Source organism: Apodemus sylvaticus, chromosome 9 (genome assembly GCF_947179515.1).
Source record: "Apodemus sylvaticus chromosome 9, mApoSyl1.1, whole genome shotgun sequence".
NCBI classification, from domain to species: Eukaryota; Metazoa; Chordata; class Mammalia; order Rodentia; family Muridae; genus Apodemus; species Apodemus sylvaticus.
Window position 1 is genome coordinate 9,688,194 of NC_067480.1, and position 14,100 is coordinate 9,702,293.

A 14,100-nucleotide genomic window follows, 5' to 3' on the forward strand; every position below is an offset into this window, starting at 1 on the left:
GAAGGCTGCCTGTCACAAAGGCCCCACCCGGCTGGGTGCCTCTGGGTTAGACTCACAAGTGTGTATTTTTATTTATGCAATTTTTCCCCCTATGATGCAGCATCTCTCCACATAGCCCTGGCTGTCCTGGAACTTACTCTGCAGACCAGGCTGGCCTCAAACTCAGGGATCAGCCTGCCTCTGCCTCCTGAGTGCTGGGCTTAAAGGCGTGCGCCACCACACTTCTCAATCTGCATATTTCAATTAATTTGCAAAATAAATGTTCACCATGGGAGTGTCATACATCTTTCATTTGGTCACTTTTACCTGGGCACCCCTCCCAGTCCTCACTGTACCCATGACACCCAGCCCTGTGGCCCCCTTACACCTTGCACTATTGTCTTTCCCACCACCTCCCATAAAGGCTCTATTCCGGTCTCTTACTGGGAAGCTGAGTATTCTAGCATTCCTAGATGCTCTAACAACATAACCTGGAAACAGCTCAGAAGGTAGCATGAGGACAATTAGCACCGGAGAGAAAAATCAGCACAGGTTAGATGAAAATCCCAGCAGCTGCTAAAAGCAACAGAGAACAAAGCCACGCCATCTAAGTTAGGAGCAGACATAGACATCTTAAGAAGGGGAGGGAAAAGCAGGCTCCCCCAACCCACTGCTGTTTGCAAACCCACAAAAAGACCTCCTTCCAGACTGGAGGCTGGTGAAACCATTTTTGTGAGCAAAGCAACTTTCCTGGGTAAGTGTGGCTACCACCCCTCTTCAAAGAAGCCTGCCTCTCTTTACAGCAAATGGAGACCACCTCAGCAAACCCCAATGGGATACAATGCAGAGATCAGATCATGGGGAGCCCAGCCCCAGCGACTACATCTATATCACAGCTCTGTGTCTAGGCTTCAGGGAACACTGAGGGAGAGGGGATGGGAAAATCAGGGCCGGGATGCCAAGGAGTCTTCGTGAAAGAGTCCTTCATAGAAATGGCCACACAGGCAAGCCTGGAACATGGGCAATCTCACTGGGCAAGCGGACATGGACGGAGAAGACAAGTCAGGCCTCACCCTGAGAGGAGGCACATAGGAGATATGGAAAGGAGAATTAGAATCTCCCAGGGACAGGGACTAGCTTTCTAGTGCAGAGTGATCATCCTTGAAACCATCCACACACAAACAACAAAAATGGACCTGGTAGGTTATATGTGTATGCATACATACATATGTATATGTGGATGTGTATAATATGTATATGTGTATGCTATGTATATGTATGTATAGATAGATATATATACATGCATATGTATATATGCGTATGTATGTGTATGAGTATATGTTTATGTACATATGTGTGTATAAATATACATGTATGCATATATACACATATGCATATAAACATACACTTGTATACATATACATACATACATGTATGTATATACTTATTTGTGCATGTATATTTATTCATAAATAAACATATATACAAATGCATGTAATAATAATGAAAACGAGGCTGTTCACTTGAGAATGGATGGAGCATGGGAGTGGTTTGAAGAAGGGAGGCTGGGAGAGGCCATAGGGAAGAGAGAGGGAAGTGATGTAACTCTATTTCAATTAGAGACACTGTCTTTTAAGAAAAAGGTAGAAGTACTTCCAGGAATAGCAGTGGGTTGCGGAGCTGAGGAGAGCGCAGAAGCACCAGCTACACGGTATATGGCCTTCTGCATCCCCCCACCCCCCATGCCCTCTTTCTGTGTGTATTTAAAGGGCTTTGTGGGGGCTTGCCCTATTTGTTAGATGATGCCAAGGCAAGAAAGGGCTTGCAGCTTCTTCTGCAGACTGGCATTGTTTGGGTCAATCTTGATTTGCTTTCCTCAGTCCCTACTCTGCTGTCATGATCTTGTGGGTCCTGCCAAGTTTCCTGGTCTGTGTCCACATTCAGTCCGTCAAGTATTTATCAAGACGCAAGTATTTATCAGCTAGTGGTCAAGGATTGCACGAGAGAGAACGTAAGCACGTGTGTCTTTCTGAGATTTCCGAGATTGGCTTCTGAGATTGTTCTCCGGAATCTTTTTCAGTTCAATTTTTTCTGCAAATTTTATAATTCATATTTCTTGGTGGCTGAATGGAATTCTATTATATATGTAAAATATATATGTATATTACACATATATATGCCATATTTTTATTATCTGTTGATTTGGTGATAGACATCCAAGCCAATTTCTCTCTCTCTCTCTCTCTCTCTCTCTCTCTCTCTCTCTCTTTCTCTCTTTTGCTATTATGAGAAGCAATAAACACAGGTGTGTCAGCATCATAGATAGTCACATACTCTCAGGTTTTTGTGAAATAGCAGGGAAAGTGTGTCCTTCATTATAACGCTGTGAGAACGCTGACCTTGGGCATCAGTGTGGGCTACAGTCTAAGACCTTCTGCATTGGAAGGGAGCCCATGAGGTCTGCAGTGGGAGAATCAGGAAAAACTCTCTCACGTCTGCTCCTTCTGCAGCAGAAGTCTGGCCCTGACTTGGCAAAGAATCCAACTCTTGGCAGGGAGGGGCTGTTACAGATGCCCCATGGATACCATAGTGCGTTTGAGGGGCACACACACAGACCTCCCAAGCACTGTGGGTACCACGCCCACACTGAGCTGCTCTTATCTGGGAATGCAGAACGCCAAAAGCCTTCGAGAGGGTCCCTAGGTGTCTGTGATTCTTATCTCATGACAATAAAACAGAAGAGGCAGCTTCAAGTCCGAGAGAACCAAAAGTAGTGCCATTGTAATCAAGAGTTTCAGATAGAGGAAATGGGAAAGGAGGTTGGGTTTTGTGAGTTTAATGTAGCCTAAGAAAACATATTGCACATTTGATATTTGGTCCCGTAAACAGCCCCTTTGTTTCAATGGAGAAAGCCTATAAAACGGTCGGTCGAGTCGATAGGTTTGTAAGCCCTGAGTCCACAGTTGCGCTGCTTTGTGTGAGTAAAAGGAGAGAAGCTAACCAGCTCTTTAATCTGGTGGCTTTTTACACAATTTTCACACACACACACACACACACATACACACACACAAAACTTAAAATGGATGTCTTAAAAGGTATGCCCCATGCTTCTAGAATAAGTAATATGTCCAAAGGATGTGTTAGTGTGGGCACACCACTAATAGAGAATCTGATATTTTTATGAAGAAAACAGGGTTCTTTTATCACAGTCCTGCAGGCTCAAGGGCCTGTGCCGGACGGTGGCTTTCTTCCCGACCGAGGTCTCAGTGGCACAGGGAGTAGAGCGCGGGCATCTTCTTATTCTCTGTCATGAAGTCTTACCTTGATAACTCTTCTGGTCCTGAATTCTTCCCAGAGGCAAGGCCTCTCAGCACCGCCCAGCCTTTCACCTCGGGGATTAGCTTCTCATTGTGAGAACCCTTGGACACCAGCTGGAGCCGGGTGCAAGCCTCATCATCATCATCATCATCATCATCATCAGCAGCAGCAGCAGCAGTAGCAGCAGCAGCAGCAGCAGCAGCAGTTAAGTGCTTTCTGCCGGGCACCTTTGTTCACATTTTATTTTAACTTACGACACGGAGCCTTGGCCAGCACTTCGGGATACCCTCTCAGGTGTCTGCCTTCGACAGGGCGCAAACTTGCACAGCTGTGTACAGAGACAAACCCTCTGGGACAGCAGCCACGCCCTTAGTTCTGCTTACCACGGCCGTCCCCAAATTCACCTCCACCCCAGTGGAAACTACAGAAACAGAGCTAAACTGTGACAGCCCACACAGCACAGTCTGAAGCCCTGTGCCTTTTGGAGTGAGCCAGCTGCTCCCTGAGGATCTCTCCTGCACTGTGAGGAGCTTAGCCGTAGCTCCTGACATTAGGTATTAGTCTTCCTCTTCCTTGGGGTTTTCTCTCTGTGGATCCAGCCCGCAAGCACAGAATAAGGACACTGAGTGCTCATGCTAACACATCCTTTTGACATATTACTTATTCTAGAAGCACGGGGCATACCTTCTAAGAGAACCGTTTTAAGTGTGTGTGTGTGTGGGGGGGGGGGATTGTGTAAAAAGCAACCAGATTAAAGCTAGCATGGGCAAGAGTCTGCCTTCTAAGTGCCAGTTCTGACTTCTACCCCTCTCCTGGATGAAGCATTTCAGCTTCTAGTTACACAGCCCACTCCACACAGAAGAGACGCAGGGATTTCTGGTATCCATTATCGTTGGGCAATGGGCTATGTTAGTGCCTTTGAGACTGGTGGCCTCTGGCTGTCAGGAAGTCGGGCATTCAAAAGAGAGCAGTCACAGGCAGAGGACAGCTCCACTGGTCATCTGTGTAGACTGGGAACATTCAGCCTTCCCATCTTTGGCCAACCCTTAAGTCAGGGCTCAGACCCAACAGTTTTGTCTAAGAGCCGCCAAGAAGCCGGGTCTGGCCACTGGGATATAAACAAATGGTCAACTGACCACAGGGGAGGGAGGTAGCCATGTGTGTCTGCGGAGTTCACTGGGGCAAAGCTGGAGCCCATCCGGGCAGCAGCGAACTCAGGAAGACATGATGTGGGAGCAAGTCACGGTCTGCGAGAGGAAGACCCGAGCCAGATTTCTACCCTCTTGACTTGGCAGCTAGCCTAGCCAGCCCACCCCAGCAAGCCAGAGAACAGAATCCAGACCACTGTGTCCCTTCTCGGGAAGTGGTGACTTTGTCACCACGCTGGGTGCCAGCACCAATGGTACTCGTAGGAAGAGCAGGATCAACACATTTTGAGCGTCTCAAGTGACCAGGAAGCTGCAGCTCGCTCTGAGCCAGACTCTCTCCCAGGTGGCACTTGCCTACAGGTGACTCAGGACACAAGTCTTTCTGTGTCCTTTCCACTCTCCTAGCGAATGGCACCAGCAGCCTCTAAGAGCAGTGTCCTTGAACGTGCTCCCAAACAGTGCTCCTTAGTTTGCGGGATGGCATTTCCTGTCCACAAAGAGGAGATGGCTCGACAAAGCAGCATTTCAAAGTGTTTGGGAGGTAGAAAATTCCAGATGCTTTCTTATAGTTTCAATAATACAGTTAAAGACCCTTCCCAAGGCCATAGGCCTTTGGAACTGATATAGAAAGACTTTAGCTTTGGAATCAGCATATCCATGCTCAGGGTTTTTGTTTTTGTTTTTGTTTTTGTTTTTGTTTTTTTTTGAGACAGGGTTTCTCTGTGTAGCCCTGGCTATCCTGGAACTCACTCTGTAGACCAGGCTGGCCTCGAACTCAGAAATCTGCCAGCCTCTGCCTCCCAGAGTGCTGGGATTACAGGCGTGGGCCACCACCGCCCAGCTCCCTGCTCAGGTCTTAAGTATGTTAACTCAAAGACTTAACATACTTAAATGTTTGGGCCTCAGTTTTTCCTTCAGCAAAATGGACAGAGTCAGCCCATTTATCACAAATTTCACCAATTACAGTTAAAGATGGTGTCACATGTCACATGACACCAGTTGGGCGGGCACTGTTTCAAAGAGACCTACAAGTATCTCACTCAGTCTTCCCATTAGTCCTTCCTTTACAAGATAGAAAGGCAGGGTTAGGTGACTGACCCAGGAATGCAGAAAGCAGTTGTCCCCACGCGTGTCCCTGAAGGGTGAGTCAATAAGACAGCCACACGAAGGAAACTCTCTTTCTTAAGGTTAGAAATTGGCCGGTCTGATACCAGTGTGAATGCTGATCCCCAGGTTTTGTTGGGCAGAAGTCCTTGGCCTCAGGGAAAGACAGAGCTGGTCTGGGTGTGGGTGGGGTGGGAAAAGCAGGCAGCCTTCGGGTAGGGGCGGGGTGTGTGTGAGGAGCTGCCTCCCAGCAAATAGGGTGCGCTGAGGCCTGCGGTCCTTTCCCTAGGCTGCCTGGGAAGGGAATCTTTCATTCTACCAGGCCATTGGCTCTGATTGATGAAGAGAGTCGCCTCCGTTAGCAGAAGCTGACAAAGGCAATTTACCAAAGGGCGCGCACAGGAGGAATTGAGCCGTGCGCTGACAAGGCAGATGGCGGCCGGTGCAGTCCCCGGGCCACCGCGGCGCGCCAGACACTTGTCAGCTCACGGTGTAAATGTAGCAGCCACGGTTGTTATATTTTGCAGCTAGGACCGAGATAGATGGTGAGCTGGGAGGAGGCTATCCATCACAAGCGAGCAAGATGGAAATCCCCCGCTGATCCTGCCAACCGGAGTCAGGAGGTGGGGTGTGCCACTCAGCGCTCAGATCCTGAGATGTCCTTGATTGTACCCAATGGGTCTGTACCCAGGATCCCCTGCTGCTTTTCTGAAGACTAGGAAATGCTAAAGAGACCAACTCACTCCTGCTAATAGGCCTCCTGGGAGCTTTAGCTGTCCTCCTTTCCCAACATGGCTCTGAGCCTGTATATAACCCAACAAATTCTAAAAGCCCATGGTCTTTCATTTCCTCATACAGGGGTGGCTTCCAACCATACTTCCGGGGCTGCAGAAACCACCAGTCAGGGAACCTGAGGTCTGGAGATCATCAGGCAGATGAACCTCCCTCAATCCTCATGTCTTCTCAGCCAATGGACTCCAGCCTCAAGACTCTCCAGAAGTATCTTGTGTGTGTGTGTGTGTGTGTGCAAACAGCAAGTTTACTTATTTATTTTTGATAAGGAAATAACAACAGAATGGTGCCAAGTAAGGTACAATTGAAACATTTGCTGATGGAAACTGTCCTTGAAAAATCAGATTGTTGTCACAGTTACTGATTGTCGGCTTAAAAAAAAAAAATGAAATCCTAAGTTTGTCAAAAATAAAAAAAAAATCTATTCCTTGGGAAATTTCCAAACGGTAATTTTAGTTCAAAGTCATAATATTGAGTGTCTGTCCCCTTGGCTAAGACTGGGGTAGTAGTGTGATGCTATATATATTCCCACATTAGAGTCCTACTTTGCAAAATGCCTGTACGTTTTGCAAAGAAAGTACAAATATTCCTACTGCATCGGTTTTGGAAGTGTGTGCTCCAGTGTTAATGTGACTCAGCACTGGCCATTACATACACTTACATGTTTCTGATGCTGTACTGGAAACCTTTGGGTCTATTCAGATAGCAAATTTGAAATACATCGACAGACACCAAGTCTTCAGCCTGCGACTCTTTCATTAATGCTGAGGTGGTAAAAATTACTTAGAAAGATTTCATTTTCTTAAGGACACAGTAGAACACATGGCTGCTTCCCTGCTCTCTAAAGCAACGTGTATAATTTAATTGGCAAATACAGAATAAATGGATACCAGAAGACAAAATAAAAACATTACAGCCCATTATAACCTTAAACAATGCAAAAAAAAAAAAAAACTTCAAGCATATAGGAAAAGTTTCACAATCATGTATTTAGCTCTACTTTTTCTAGTGTCTATCTTAATTTAGAACTAGATAAAGTCGCTCACATGAAAGTAACTTTTCAAGTGTTCCACCTGAAAGCATGACTTGTAATCATTTTTTTTTAAACCAGTTTCGTTTACAAAGCTCGTAATCTTATCGGCGGGGCTTCAACTTCAGGAGCTGACGCGCTGTTAGAAACAGAACCAAGAAGTCCCATTTCCCTTTTTCTGTTGCTTTCTGCATTACAGGCTTCCTGCTCACCTGCCCGATCCTCCCTGTAGATGGAGTGTCTAAATTGTATTAAAGCTCTTTGGGGACTGGCGTCCTGGTGGAGCTGCAGTTGACACTGCGGTATGGGCGTGACCCTTCTGTCAATGGCGGTGTGGGAGTGACCCTTCTGTCAATGGCATTTTCTGTTTTTCGTGGTCACAAACTGTGAGAGCAGGCCCCTAAGACATTGGACTGAGACTCTGCCAGCTTTGGTGTCCTTTCTCTCCTGTCGAGGAAGGCAGTCCCTGACTGCAAGGCCTCCTGCACTCTCCGTCACTCCACTCTCCTCACCCTCAGTTTTCATTTCTAGTAAGCGCTTTTTCAGCCTTCTTTTCTCTGCTCGCTTTATCCGCTCTCCTGGTTCGTTTGTCCTTCTCCACGCCTTCTCGTTTTTTTGATGTTTTTCTTTAATGCTAACATAAAGTTCTGAAGTAGTTCAGGTCATTAATAAAACTCTCCCACAGAAACCTTCTTCATGTCCACAGCTAGTAGCCCATTACACTCTGGCACATTTGTGTCTCGTTGTCCAGTAGCGAGGAGAGCTTTTCATGCTGCTCTTCCACACTGATAATGCAGCTGGACATCTTCGTCACAAACTTGTCGTGTTGAAGCCTCAGGGTGGGGAAAGGTTTCCAAGCTGTTGAAGCTGCCGTCCCATCTGCTTCAAGTTCTTTTCTAGCATTTCCACGGAGACTCTACTAGCTTTGCCTAACGGTGCCAAATTGTCCACAAAGTGATGGACGTCTGGATGCTTTTCTTCACATAGGCCTACCAGGAAACGGAGGAGTGTTGTTTTCTGATCTGCAGATTTTGTATCCTTTAGCTTATAGAGAAAGCTGAGGTCAAATCCGAAGGTCCGCGCATTCCGGGAGCCAGCATCCATGTAGTTTCCCGTTAGCAACACAAGTTCCAGCAACTTGCTAAAGCTTTTGTTCTTCTTGATCTCTTCGCAGGCGCCATGATGTGGGCGGAGTCTCTTCACGTCGCTCATCAGGAGGGCGAACTGCTCAGGCTCAGGTAAACTGTTATAGTCACTTGTAAGAATCGCTCTGCATCAGAAAGGTGCTTTATTAAGTTCTGAATCATGGGCTCTGACAACTGTGTTCCGTCCACTTCCGGTATCATCGTCCTGATTTTCTCATATGGCGCCCGGAAGGAGCTCGGGAAGAGTAAAAGGTGTTGAGCAATTTTAGGATCTAGAAATTTAAGTTCCTTCATTCTCTTCCTAATAACCTTCTTCTCATCAACCTCATTTGCATTCCCTTTCTCTTTTCCTGGGCAACAAAGTGTGTCCTCAAGTTCACAGAGCAAATCCCTCTTTTCACACTTATTTCCACTTACTTTTATCCAGAAACGGTCCTCAGACATTTCATTTGGTCCGATCTTTTACCGATTCAATCTTCTCATGCTAATTTCAGGTTTAAATTCTTTCTTTGGTTTTGACCCAAATGGCAGGTTTAATGGAATAGAGTTTTGCCCACCAAGAAATCCTAGGGGAGGTGGTGGTGGTGCGGGGCCACTAAATGGCATTGCCATTCCCAGAAGTGATGGAGGTGGGGGAGGAGGGGGTGGTGGGGGGGACTGAGCGGGGAGGCGACGCTGCTGCACGAGCAGGCACTGGTGGGGCAGGAGGAAGGGCTGAAGGGCCAGCTTCACCTTCTGCTGAAGGTTGCAAAGGAATTTTTGAACCAGGAGGCAAGGCACCGAACTGGGATTTAAAAGCTTGTAACTCAGCCTGAAGCTCATTAATCTTTGCGTCTTTTTTTTTTTTCTGCATTTGAGCCTGGGTTTCTTGGTGGTCAGAACCCTCTTTTTCAAATTTCTTGTAATGTTATGACGCTTTCTCTTTCCACTCTTCTAGTTTTCCCTGATCTACGCAAACGTCTACAAACTGACTTAAGTCCGAATCTAGTCTTTTTCTGCATGTGACGTCAGGGTCTGTTCCATCTCTATGTAATGCAATCTGTGACACACACTCATCAATTAATCTGAAGTACTGCTGTCTTATAAAATGATCATTTCAAACGAGCAGGAGATGCTAAAGAATAGAAATGAACCGTCCCTCTGTTCGAGTTTCCTTAACTGTGTCCTGTACCATGCTGTAAACATCAGATGTTTGTCGCAGGATATCTCCTGTCCAATCACAGTGAGACAGTGGAGGGTCTGTGGTTGGACAGGAAAGAGGAGGCAGAGCTAGGAGTTGTACAGAGGATGTGTGAGTCTCATGAGAGAGAGGCACGTGGGAGGTCAGAGATTCAAGATGGCTTCAGTTGTTTTTCTGGTGTTTTCAAGAGGTTAGAAATGTTGGGTGGGGTAAGACTTTTGACATTGTAAATTGGCATCTTGTAATTGTGAGTATATATATATATATATATATATATATATATATATATATATATGGCTAATTAAGCATTTTAAGAGTTTTGATTTACTTGGTTACTATAATGTGGGTCCAGGGAGGCCCATGGTTACTGGGACGTGGGTCCGCGTATTTCAGGGTCTATGGTGGAGAGGAAACCTAGCTGGGATGCTGTGGGAACTAGCTGGGAGAGATTAGCTCAGCAGTGAGAACCGCGCTAGGTGGGACCTGGCCGGGACTTGGTGCTGAGGCCTGGCGGGGCAGCAGAGTTGGTAGGGCGGTCTTTTTTTAATATTTCCTACTACAGGTGCTTCATTGAGTTCAGCTCTAATGTCTTCAAGGCAATGGGAGGACTCGCTCACATCTTCTTTGGGGTCATCGAAGACTTTAACTTGTATATCCAGGCCATCATTCTTAATACCCTTTAAGTTTGGCAATATCTCTTTCTATCCACAACACATACATTCATTTCTGAGGTGAAGCCTGAAGTCCAAATCGTCAGGCGTGTAGCGAGGGCATGCATGAGCTTCAGACAAGCGACTTGAATTATGCCGGCGGCCTTTCACAATGGAAACCATCTGTCAATCTTCCTTTCTTCTCCAGCCTAAGTCAGGGCTTCTAACACTTCTTCAAGGATGCTTTCCACCCCGGCGATGCCCGCTGCAGGAAGACGCCTCACCTCATCTGCCACCATGCTGGCCTGCTTGGGGTCCATGGCCTTGGCCAAGAAGGAAAGACTTGTCACTCATAATCCTTTCTAAGCCGTACTGTGTGTCCATCGGGGCTCTCAGACACCGGACCGCTCTGTGCTCAGTCCTCTTCACAGCTTTTCCTTGGATTTGCCTGTTAATTAGTTTTTCTAAACAATGTCCAGCAATAATCCGAGTGCCTCATGTCCAAAGCTTTGCACCCAACTCACAGGACTACAGGTTGATGCCACGGAGTGACTCCACATACGTGGAAAGTCTCTGTCTGTGTACCCCATTTTCAGCTCATGGATAAATTCCTGAGGTGAGATCTGTCAGCTACTTCTAAGACTTCCTGTCTTCGAAGCAGTATTAATGCCCTGCAACACCATTTCTTTTTTTGATATTGAAGTCTTTGTCCCTGCAATGGTCCCTTTTTATCTTCATTTAAATTCACATCTTCCATCATCTTCTCAAAAAGTTTCAAGACTTCTCTCTGACTGGGACTTTGGATTGTTTTCCATTGTCTCTGAAGACCTTGTTGAGCAGTCACTGCTTACAGACACAGTCTTCAGGTGGGGAAGGGGAGGTCTCTCTTGCTCCCTGGAATTCTTATGCTAGCAAATTTGTCCAGCAACTTGGGATGCTTCTCCCCAGCTTGTAGGGGCCAGTGGGTGACACAGATGGCAGGCCCCTCCTACGTGGTGCCTTGCTGTCCTGGCCGAGAGCATGTGTCTGGGGTCTCTCCATCTTCCTGGGTCTCGGTCTCGTGAGACCTGATCTCAGAAATATCTTTTCTATAGGGAGTCAGTGCTACAGTTTGTAATGTGGTGGCATGATGTGGCCAAGGGGGTGCCTTAGCAGACCCAGGCTGAGACACCTCCCTCCTTCAGAGGTGCCAGCCATATGATGGGTCTCAAATAAAATGAAGTTTATTTTGGGGCATGAGAAGAGGTATGTGAAGGGAGTAAAGACAGAAAGAGGAGAGAGAGAGAGGGAGAGAGAGAGAGAGAGGGAAAGGAGAGGAGAGAGGGAGAGAAGGGGGGAGAGGGAGAGAGGGGGGAGAGAGGGAGAGAGAGGGAAAGAGAGAGGGAGAGGAAAGAGAGAGAGAGACAGAGAGAGAGAGAGAGAGAGAGAGAGAGAGAGAGAGAGGGAGAGGAGAGGAGAGAGGGAGAGAGGAGAGAGGGAGAAGGGAAGAGGCCTGCTTGGAGCATAGAGGAGAGAAAGAGGGGCCAAAAGACTTTTTATAGCCACCAGCATCCTACCTGGCTGTTGCTAGGTAACTGTTGGGTGGAGCCTAGAAGAAATGTCTGTGTACCATAAAACACAGATCTGAAGCTAGTGTCGCAGGAAGTCCCACCCCTCCCAGGTGCCATGCCTCCTGGCTAGTTCTGTTTAGTTCTGTTTCATTAGAGAAGTTCTAGCCATGACTCACAAAATAACGGTTATTGTTTCTAAAGGACCATGCTTCATAGTCTGAAAAACATTTTCTTAACAATCTTTTGGATCTTAGTCTCCAGTGCCACTTCCCTGACTGACTCAGGAGCCGGCCATCTCCTGTTTCCTGTTTGAAGCCACCCTTTCTTTCCTGTCCATTTCATGACACGAGGAAACACGAGGCATCAGAAAGTCTTGATGCAACTCAAAAAAAAAAAAAAAGACTCCAAAGATTTAGTATGTAGGAAGGAGTATTGGGGTGACTAGGTCACATGGTACTGGTTCTTGTGTCCCCTGAGCCTTAAGAATTCAGAGCACACTTCTGTGTGTAGATCTATTATCAAGTCCGGGACTCAATGAGGCCAGGAACACCAAGCCCCTGGCGGCAGAATGTTGTAGAGCAGCCCTTCACCAAGGCTTACCCAAGAGACAGCCAGCCTGTGACCTCTCGCCTCATCATTGGCCAGGACTGACTGACTGACTGATGGGACTTTGGAGCCTGGCATCCTTGCTTTAGGGTGGCTGACCCTGCAATACAGTCTGTACATTAGTACCCCTGGACACTCAGTCCAGGGCCTAGCCAACACCGTCTTCTTGTTTTTTTTTTCCCCTCCCGATTCGTAGCCATCTTTTACTTCCCTTTTCTTGCAAGCACTCTCCAATTAGCTAATTTCTCAAGTAAACCCCCTTGGGCTCTGCCTCCAGGTCTCGTGAATCCTGGCAGTTACAGATCTGGAAAGGTACAGAGGCAGCTGTCCTCTGAGGGCAGGCACACAGATAGGGGTCCCTGCCACTGAAGCAGCCTTCTTGGTATCAATGTGGGTATTTACATTCCTGAGTGATAGAGACCGAGGAGATGCACTTACCCCAGAGGCGGAGCTGGCATGGCCTTTGTTGTGGGCAGATAACAGATGGTACAGCTTAAGGTTGGACCCCTGGGGTTCTTTGTTGGTGGCCAAGTGGTCCTAGTGTCCCTTGTACTGAGACGGATGGTCTACCACAACAGTACTGTCTGAGGTAATTAGCTGAAAACACTCTGAATCCCTCAAACAGATGGCTGATTATATCATCAGGGAGAGGGTCAAGGCTCCTCACTGATTCCTGTATCTAAGATGGTCCCACCAAACCACCAGGGCCTTCTAAACGAGTAGCTGTGGCATCTACTGGGGCAAGGACCTGATAATAAAATTATAAGAATATCTTAGACATTTCCCTCCTATCCATCTCCTAAGAGCCCTACTGCTATTCACAAGATTAACTACACTGGGAGAGGGTCATGCCAGCCACTTAGTGAATTACTGGTCCTTGGCTCCCAGAATGGTAATGTAGTCTGTGGCCATCGGCTGAAAATGATGATTTTGCATAATTTCCTGTTTTGGTCCACTTCCATCTCACAAAGTATGTGATAGCTCCATCCTGTTTGCCAGGGTCGAATTGTGTGGTTAGAATAGATGAAATTAGTCAGGATAATTGCATTGGCTCTGTCTGGTCAAGCAAGCTTTATTTTCCAGATGGGACTAGAAAAAAAGCCCCAAGAATAGTTCCCATTTCACCAAGAATAAAACCACAACAAGCCAAGCATGGTGAGTTTGTGACCACAGTGGTCTTAAAACATCAAAATTAAATAAACAAATAGTGAAAGCATTGATTTGTAAACACTAGACATACACAGCATCACCTTACTCTATGTGATAGCTTTAGGCTCATCTCCCAGAAGAAAACTCCAAGCTACCGAGAGGTTAGAAAGTGTGTGTGTGTGTGTGTGTGTGTGTGTGTGTATGTGCAGGTGTATGCAAGTGTGGTGTTTATGCATGTGTGGTGTGTGTGCATGTGTGGTGTATTTGCATGTATGTGTGCACAAGCACATACATGCAAATATATATATGTATTTTTTTTTCCGGGAGTCCTGCCTGGCTAACTTTTTTTTTTGTTTGTTTTATTTTTTTTTATTCGATATATTTTTTATTTACATTTCAAATGATTTCCCCTTTTTTAGCCCCCCACTCCCCGAAAGTCCCGTAAGCCC

The 14,100-nt window shown here is 46.6% G+C and overlaps 1 long non-coding RNA gene and 1 pseudogene across 1 annotated transcript; one reads left to right on the forward strand and one right to left on the reverse strand.

Moving 5' to 3' along the window:
* Positions 1 to 5,517: 5,517 nt before the first annotated feature.
* LOC127692957 (uncharacterized) lies at positions 5,518 to 6,743 on the forward strand. The gene is made up of 3 exons (XR_007979551.1): positions 5,518 to 5,587; positions 6,077 to 6,172; positions 6,408 to 6,743. It is a non-coding gene; the product is annotated as an uncharacterized LOC127692957 (long non-coding RNA).
* A 715-nt stretch (positions 6,744 to 7,458) lies between these two features.
* On the reverse strand, positions 7,459 to 11,387 carry LOC127692590 (protein diaphanous homolog 3-like; annotated as a pseudogene).
* Positions 11,388 to 14,100: the final 2,713 nt, after the last annotated feature.